Source organism: Mandrillus leucophaeus, unplaced genomic scaffold (genome assembly GCF_000951045.1).
Source record: "Mandrillus leucophaeus isolate KB7577 unplaced genomic scaffold, Mleu.le_1.0 Scaffold875, whole genome shotgun sequence".
In the NCBI taxonomy this organism is placed as follows: Eukaryota; Metazoa; Chordata; class Mammalia; order Primates; family Cercopithecidae; genus Mandrillus; species Mandrillus leucophaeus.
Window position 1 is genome coordinate 305,365 of NW_012109530.1, and position 9,939 is coordinate 315,303.

Consider the following 9,939-nt stretch of genomic DNA (forward strand, 5'->3'; position numbering starts at 1 on the left):
ATTCAGTTGATTATACATGTATATGTATATCTATATCTGTATTGAACCTTCTTATGCCAGTACTGCAATATCTTGATTACTGTAGTTTTATAATAACTTTTGAAATGGGGAAGTATGAGTCCTCTATATTTATTACTCTTTTTGAAGATTCTTTTGGCTTTTATGGATTGATTACATTTTTATATGATTTTTAAGATCAGCTTATCATTTTCTGGGGAGGGGGAAAAAAAAGCCAGCTCGGGTTTTGATAGGGATTGTGTTAAATGTGTAGATCCATTGGAAGAGTATTGCCATGTGAATAATATTACATCTTCTGGCCCATGAACATGGAGTATTTTTCTATTCAAAGTTACCCTCTTCAATTTATTTTAATGATGTTTTATAGTTTTCAGTGTACAGGCCTTACACTTCTCTTGTTAAGTTTATTTTAGGTATTTGATTGTAAATAAAATTATTTCTTAATTTCATTTTTTATATTTTTACTGGTATAGAGAAATATCATTGGTTTTTCTATATTAATCTCGTTTTCTGCAACCTGGTTGAACTGTTTCTTTTTGGATTGCTAAGGATTTTTTGTACACAGCTCATGTCATATGTAAATAGAAAGATATTTGCAATTATTACTTTCTGATATGGATATTTTATATTTTTAAATATTCCTGGCTATTATTTCCAGTACAATTTTTAATAGAAGTGGTGAACACAAACATCTCCATTTTTTCCTTGTTTTTAGGGGAAAAAACTTTCATTCTTTCATCATTAGGTGTGATGTTAAATTATTTGAGTTTTTTGTAGATTCCCTTTGTCAGGTTGAGGAAGTTTCTTTCTATTCCTAGTTTGTTGAGGTTTTTTTTTAAATAAAAAATGGATATCATTAAATACATTTTTTACATCTATTGAGATGATGATATAATTCTTGTTCTTTGTTCTTTTAATATGCTGTATTGCACTGTTTGAATTATGGCTATTCAACCAAACTTGAATTTCTGCGCTAAATCTTACTTGGTCACTATATATAATTATTTTTATTTATTGCTGAATGTAATTTGCTACTATGTAATTTAGGATTTGTTACACATATTCAAAAGGGATATTAATCTCAAGTTTTCTTTTGAGGTCTTCATCTGACTTTGGTATCAAAATAACATTGGCCTCATGGAATGAGAAGTGTTCCATGTTCTATTTTTTGGAAAAGTTTTTGAAGAATTGGTATTAGATTTTCTTTAAATGTTTGGAATAATTCACTCATTTCTCATCTTTTCTTTGTTGAAATTTACCTGATTTTAATTTACATATAATTTTTAAGTGACCTAATAACAGTACTCCTTCTGGTATCTATTGCTATCCTCTTTACTGCCTTGAAACTTGTATGGGCATAAATCGTTGTCTCAATTTACCGCTGTTATAGCTAAGACCAGACCAGATTATAATATTTAACAGTATCTACTGTAGAACTGAGTATAACACAAATAAATTACTCTTCGTAAACTGGCCCAAAACTGTATGTTACCTATATTTGCTCATAGAGTCCAGCCAAGTTATCTTACGTTCCTCTTCTCATCTTATCCCCGGGCCTGCCAACATTTTCCTGTAGGTCTTACTATGGTTCACCTACTCTACTAACCTGGTCCCAAATCCTCGAGATTAGATATAATAAATTTAGTTTTACAAGCTGCATAGATGTTACCCTGCTATTCCTGTATTATCCAGATACTTTGGCATTCCATTTTATAATGAGATATAGTTTTAATTTTGCAAAACTTAAAGGATCATTCAGTTTTTTCTCTTACCCTAGAACAAAGATATTTCCTTCTCTCAAAGGTGAATCCATGTCACCATCTCTAGAGAAAAAGGAAATAACAAAGAAATAAAAACATAGTGCTAGTCTAGTCATTTAGGTTTTTTAAAACTGTGATCCTGTCATTCTAAGACACATTGGGCCCTATTCATTTAAATCATATCATCATGGAATGTTTCGAAGAAGAAGAAATCTTAGCAATATTCGGATAACTGGCCAGGCATGGTGGCTCACGTATGTAGTCCCAGCACTTTGGGAGACTGAGACAGGTGAATCACTTGAGGCTCGGAGGTCAAGACCAGCCTGGTCAACATAGAGAAACCCTGTCTCTACTAGAAATACAAAAGAATTAGCTAAGCATGGTGGTGTATGTCTGTAATCCCAACTACTCGCAAGGCTAAGGCATGTGAACTGCTTGAACCTGGGAGGTGGAGGCTGCAGTGAGCCAAGGTTGCGCCATTGCACTTCAGCCTGGGCAAGGGAGTGAAACTCTCTCAGAAAAAAAAAAAAATACTTAGATAACTGACAATAATTAGGCCAATTAATTACATTGTTGAATGAATTGATACTCATAGAGATTAAGAAATAAAGTGACTTGCCTAAAATATTGTGGATAACATCAGATACTTACTAGAACTCAAGATATACACAAATGTCCTCACATACAGTCACACGGACTCCCCATTCAACATATTAAAGCTATTTATCCTACCTGAATTAAAAATAATATTTGATTAATGCTGAAAGAAAGGGTGCAAATAACAGAAGCCTTTTTCGTTTTCCTTGGGGTTAACTTTAGCTTTTTTATTCATCTTAACCTACACACTCTTGCCTTTTGCAGTTAATATGTGCTTATCGGAGCTGTACTACAGTACCTATTCCAAAGTTAAATACCTAAACTCAGCAATATTTGCAAGTTTTATGCTAAATAGAAATATAAAAATGATAGCTATCATTTTCAACACATAAGCCTTACAACAACACTTTGAGGTAAGATATATTATTTATTGATTATTAACTTTTATATTTATGCATTTGTATTAGTTGTACATATTTATGAGGAACATGGGATATTTTGATGCAGTCATACAATATGTAATATCAAATCAGCGTTACTGAGATACGCATCACTTTAAACATTTATCATTTATTTGTGGTAGATACATTCCAATCCCATTTTTCTATTTATTTTTAAATGTATAATAAATGATTGTTAACTATAGTCACCCTATTGTGCTACCAAACATTATATCTTATTCCTTCTATCTAACTGTATCTTTGTATCCATTAACCAACCACCCTTTATCCTCCATTACCTACTACTCTTCCCAGCTCCAGTAACCATTATTTCATCCTCTATCTCCATGAGTTCGTTTTTTTAAATCTCCTATGTATGAATGAGAACATGCAATACTTGTCTTTCTGTGCCAGACTTATTTCACTTAACATAATGACTGCCAGTACTGTCCATGTATTTGCAAATGACAGGATTATATTATTTTTATTATCATCTTATGTATCATTTTATGGCTGAATGATGTTCATATATATATATGTATATATATAACTTTTTCTTCATCCATTCATCCATTGGTGAATGCTTAGTTTGCTTTCATTATCTTAGTTATTGTGAATAGTGCCGCGACAAACATGAGAGTGCAGATACCTTTTCAGTATATTGATTTCATCTGGTCATATACCTAGCAGTAGGACCGCTGAATCATATGGTTTTATTTCTAGATTTTTGCGAAACCTGCATATTGTTCTCCATAGTGGCTGTACTAATTTACATTCCTGCTAACAGTATATGAGGATTCCCTTTTCTCCACATCCTCTCCAGCATTTGTTATTGCCTGAATTTTTAAAGGTTAACCTATTTATTTTACCACCAAGATCTTTTTCACACCATAAGCAGTAGCAACAGTCAATAGCTTTTGATGATTTTGAGAATGTAATTTTAATTTTTTATTTTTTGTAAATTTGTTATTTATAATTTGTATGGGTACCTAGTAGGTGTATATGTTTATGGGGTATATAAGATGTATTGATATAGCCATGTGGTGCATTATAATCACATCATGGAAGATTGAGTATTCATACCTTCAAGCATTTATCTTTTGTGTTACAAACAATCTAATTACATACTTTTAGTTAATTTAAAATGTACAATTAAGCTATTAATGACTGTACTCACACTGTTGTGCTATCAAATAGTAGGTCTTTTTCATCCCATCTAACTATTTTTTTTGTACCCATTAACAGCCCCCACTACTCTTCCCAGCCTCTGGTAACCATCCTTCTATTTTCTATCTCCATGAGTTCAATGATTTTTGTTTTTAAGATCCCACAAATAACTGAGAACATCCAATGTTTGTCTTTCTGTGCCTGGCTTATAACATAATGATATCCAATGCCATCCATGTTGTTGTAAATTACTGGATCTCATTCTTTTCTGTGGCTGACTAATACTCCATTGTGTATCTGTACCACATTTTCTTTATCCATTCATCTGTTGATGGAGACATTGGTTGCTTTCAAACCTTGGCTATTTTGAACAGTGCTGAAACCAACACAGGAGTGCAGATATCTTTTCAATATACTGATTTCCTTTCTTTTGGGTATATACCCTGCAGTGAGATTTCTGGATCATATGATAGCTCTATTTTTACTATTTTGAGGAACCTCCAAATTGTCTTCCATAGTGGCTGTACTAATTTACATTCCCACCAATAGTGTACAAGGTTTCCCTTTTCTCCCCATCCTCACCAGCATCTGCTATTGCCTTTGTGATAAAAGTCATTTTAACTAGAGTGACATGATATCTCATTGTAGCATTTCCCTGATGATTAGTGATCTTGAACATTTTTATATACCTTTTCACCATTTCTATGTTCTTTATTGATAAATGCTTCTTCAGATCTTTTACTTATTTTTAATCAGATTTGTTTTCTTTTCTTTTTTTTTTTTGTAATGAGTTGTTTGAGTTCCTTATATATTCTGGTAATTAATTCTTTGTCAGATGTGTTGTTTGCAAATATTTTCTCCCATTCTGTGCGTTGTCTCTTCATTTTGCTGATTGTTTCCTTGCCTTTGCAGACACTTTTTAACTTGATGTGATCCCATTTGTCCAGTTTTGCTTTAATTTCCTGTACTTTTGAGGTCTTAAAAAATATTTGCCCAGCCCAGACCAATGGTCTCTAGAAATTTTCATGGTACAAATCCTCACCATGATGTTCTACCACCTGAAGCAGATAGATGAGGCTTCTGAAGAGGATGATACACTCTGGACGAATAGTAATCCATCAAATCTTGGCTACCATGAACAGTGCCACAATTAACATGAGAGTGCAGATACCTCTTCAGTGTACTGATTTCCTGTATTTTTCTGTTTCTTTTTTTTAATTCTCAGAATTTTACCTCCATTTTAGGTGTCTTAAAGTGTAACACCTGAAATTATTTTTACGGCATATCAAAAGTATCCTTGAAGGTCAAAGCTGGGACTGTAATGTTGTATCATTCTTTCATATGTTGTTGTTGTTACTGCTTCATTGCTCATACAATCATATGCAACATTTCTACTGTGAACTCTTGGTTTTCTCTTTTAACTGTCTCTTGATTTGATATGTTGGCAATGACAAACTCTACTGGGCTTGGTTATGGTCTCAACCTTTTGTTTAATCTTTCTGTTATTTTCATCATACCCAGATGTATCATTTGACTCTGGCTCATGATATGGATCAGTTAACATTCATGAATTACAGCAAAGCCTAGGGCAAATATTCTTGTTTATTGGCTAATTTGTTAATACATTCGTGAATTCCTGCACGTTCAGTTTCATTTTACAAACGTTTTACAAATCATGTAATGATTATCTTCCTTTACACTGTAAAGGTAATGATGAGAGAACCCAATTACTGTGTTGAATTAAACCCTAGAAATTTCCTCCCCAGTAAGATCCTTCCCCCAACTTGGCTATTACAAGTAATTGCAATACTATTCTTCTAATAATTCAGTCCAAACTCCTGGGAGGCATTCATATTTGATTTCATTCATTCTTTAGTATCTCACATCTAATTCATCAGCTAATTTTATTGTCTCTGGCTTCAAATCATGTACATAATATGGTCCCTTATCATCATCTCCACTGTTACCAGCCTAGACCAAGATACTATCCTCTCTTTCTTGGATTATTGCAATAGCATCTCTAATGTCACCCTGCTTCTGTACTTAACTCTCTCCAATGTCTATTCTCAGCATATTAGCTAGGTGATCCTTTACAAATAAACATATGTTCATGTAATTCTTCTGCTCAGATTTCTCTTCTGGCTACCCATCTCAATAAAATAACCAAAGTTTTTATAATAGCTTTTAAGGCCCTTAGAATTTTGCCAGAAATTTTTCATTGTCCATATCCCTTACAGCTTTCCACTTCATCCGCACTCAGCATAAGACACAATGGCCTTCTTGCTATTTATTGAAATGACCAGTCAAACAAACCTTTGTCTCGAGACAGCACTTGGTGTTCCCTCTGTTAAAAACACTCTTCCTCCCTTAGATATTATTCAAATTGTTGACTCTCTCACATTCTCTAAGTCATTGCCCAAATATTTTTTACTTAAGAAGGCATCACTGACTAACTTTAAAACACACCCATTCAGGCAAGCAAAGTAACAGTGTAAACCCTCATCACTGCTAATAAGTTCATTGGAAAATGTGAGGCCAGGCATCAGTCCTTGTTTCCTGAGCCAGAATATCAGTGCAAAAGAACCAGAAAAGAAGGTGCTTTCCACTAGGGCAAAGGCTGCAACACGTTCTCCATGGGTAACATCTTTGTTCCCAATCCAACACAAGACCCAAACTGCCTTCTTCTTGACACAGGCATTGTTCCAATGGCATTGAAGAGAAATTCCCTTTCTTTGTTATCTTTAATGTGTGTCAATAAGGAGACTATTTATGTCAGAATGTATGTTTTCTGTAGCAATTTGGAAGCCATAGAAGCAGAAGGTTTCTGTAATCTGAATTTCTTGAACAAATTGTTCCACCAAGTTTTCATCTACTATCCCATCACATGCTGCAAAGAAAGCCAGAATATAGGATATAAAATATCTTTCCTCAGGCTTCAGGGCTTCCCAGTGCCAAATGTCCTTGGACAGGTTCACCTCCTGGGCCATCCAGAAAGAAACCTCTACTTTCTTATATGTTTTCCAAATATCATGACAGACCATCAGAGCAGATAGTAAAGCAAATAATTATCAATGCTGCTAGGATAGAACAGGAGTTCCTCACTGATGACTTGCCAGTGAACCTCATTAGGATGAACTGCACTTTAATGAAGTAATACATTGAGTTTGTGGCCAACAGACTTATGATGGAACTGGGTTTTTAAGACTTAATGGAGAATATTTCACTGGAAGGAAAGATAAAGTTCTTTGAGAAGAGGGTAGGTGAGTATCAAAAGATGGCAGTGATATCAAGTGCAATAGATAATTCTTTTAGTTTGGATGCCGACTTCTAAATAAGCTTAATATATGATGTTATTTTGCTGATTTTTTTCCCTCTAATCAAAAAGAAAACAACTAAAGTGTATCAACTAGCTACACCATCAGTTGTCCATAGTGTTCATTAACAGCATCTTTATTACTATATAGCTACCTCACAATCAATACTGTTGATTTATAATGCTAGTGGTATCACCTAGAAAGAGAGAAATTTTAAGACAAAAGCTACTCAAATTCTTATAAAAGAGCTTGTCCGTTTTTTGCTTGTGTGGGATCGCAGTTGACAGTGGTAATCTTGACTTTAAAGTGAGTGGCAACCCTCTAGTGAGCTTGGCCCAGTAGGATTAAACATTCACATCCTAGCACAGGCAGTTGAAAGATGCAGCCCACTGCTACAAACAGATTTTGAAGTTTAGTTAACTAATTTGTATATGAAATTTTGGCTTTACAACCACAAATATTGTTTGTACTGTTAAGGTACTAGCCTAATTTATTTGGTTTCTACACCAAATACAAAGTATTCTATTGACCACCAAGGGGAATTAATTTGAAATTTACTAAGTAACTAAAGTAATTAAACTCGTGTAGACTAAGCATATAGTTTCCAAGTTTTATTTTCTTTAATGAATTGAAATACTGTTTATTCAACTTTAAAATCAATCCTGTGCATACTTAGGTATTATTCGGTTGGTACCACATAGAAGACAGGTTGTTATTTATACTGTAGTCTAGGTAGAGTGTCATGAGGATCTGTATCCCACATGAGATAGAGTACTATGGGATAAGAGTCGGATAAAAGATAAAGGGGTATCTTTCAGGGCAAGAAGATTCTAACTTAAATCATTAGAAATTTAGGCATGTTCGGCTGGGCACAGTGGCTCACGCCTGTAATCCCAGCACTTTGGGAGGCCGAGGCGGGTGGATCACGAGGTCAGGAGATCGAGATCATCCTGGCTAACATGGTGAAACCCCGTCTCTACTAAAAATATAAAAAATTAGCAGGGAGTGGTGGTGGGCACCTGTAGGAGTTTGCAGTGAGCGGAGATTGAACCACTGTACTCCAGCCTGGGTAACAGAGTGAGACTCCGTCTACAAAAAAAAAAAAAAGAAAGAAAAAAATGGAAATTTAAGCATGTTCTGGGTCTTAATATGTGTGAGGGTCCATATCATTTTATTTCTCACATTTTGTTTTACTCGACTTCTAGTTCATATGAAAAAACCCTTGAAGTGTGTTTTATACGTGGGAGCTAAGGTGGTATTTTAAATTTTCAAGTCATCCTTGAACGAAATGAACCATCTAAGATCTTGCTTCTGTTAAATGGTAAAATCAGAACTGAAGTTGTATCTTCTAAAGGTTGTTTTTTCTTGTTTTGTTTAATTTATGTGTAAGTAGGTACTATTGAGTTAGTTCATTTATATTTACTACATCATTTTTAGAAAATATTTTTATTATTTATTTATTTTTAGATTTTACCTGTAGTTTATACTTTGAAATACTCATCAGGTAGTGTGTTATAATTCTAGCATTTGTCTAAACGTGAGCATCATGTGGTGGAGTTGTGAGCTTCAGTAGGATAGTCTACAAGTTATTAATACATTTTCCATCCAGATATTAATTTCAGAAGGAAGTATAAACTAATATATATTCTTAAGAGGTCTAATTTGAATTAATCTGGCTTTATGTTGGGAAAAAAATGCTGAGACATTGCATGAAAGAATTAAATTTTGGTCACCTTTGTTAATTGTTTGTATTGTATACTGGTTGTTTGACATTTGACCTGTTCTGTTGTCAGTTTTCTTCGTTATTGATGTTGTAGTCAATTTTACAATTCCTATAAGACTTTTTTTTTTTTCCTTGGAGATGGAGTCTTGCTCTGTCACCCAGGCTGGAGTGCAGTGGAGTGATCTTGGCTCACTGCAACCTCCGCTTCCCAGGTTCAAGCAATTCTCCTGCCTTAGCCTCCCGAGTAACTGGGACTACAGGTGTACACCACCACGCCCGGCTAACGTTTTGTATTTGAGTAGAGACGGGGTTTCACCATGTGACCCAGGCTGGTCTCCAGCTCCTGAGCTCAGGCAATCTGCCCATCTCGGCCTCCCAAAGTGCTAGGATTACAGGTATGATCCCCCGTGCCCAGTCTTCTGTTTTTTAATTGTTAAAGTTAATAAAACCAAATTGTATGGTCAAAAATAAAAAATAAAAAATACAACACACCCACTATCACCAGCATCCTTCCCATGTCCCCAAACAAAAACACACACCTGCCACTTCTATCTCTCTTTCCTCCTTCATTTTGCTACTCGAAGCACATCATTATACACACACTGTACACACACCCTGTTTTACCTATTCATTGCATATATTTTTCTGAACACCCTTACTAGAAGTGTAAGGTAAGTGCAACCACAAAAGTAAGTTGCACGTATTTTCTTTTTATTTTGTTCACTGCTGTATCTATACCACCCACAAAAGTATCTGGTATAATATAGAAGTCACTGACTATTAAATGAATGAATGTGTGAATATATGAGTATAATTAATTTTCAAAAAGCAATTACATTTAGAGTACCTTTATAAAGACAAAGTATATAAAAATCCATTGGAACATCTAGGAATAAATTTAGGATCTACATGAAGAAACT

At 34.4% G+C, this 9,939-nt stretch overlaps 1 pseudogene; it reads right to left on the reverse strand.

Moving 5' to 3' along the window:
- Positions 1-1,786: 1,786 nt before the first annotated feature.
- LOC105531250 lies at positions 1,787-7,023 on the reverse strand (annotated as a pseudogene).
- Between the last annotated feature and the right edge of the window lie 2,916 nt (positions 7,024-9,939).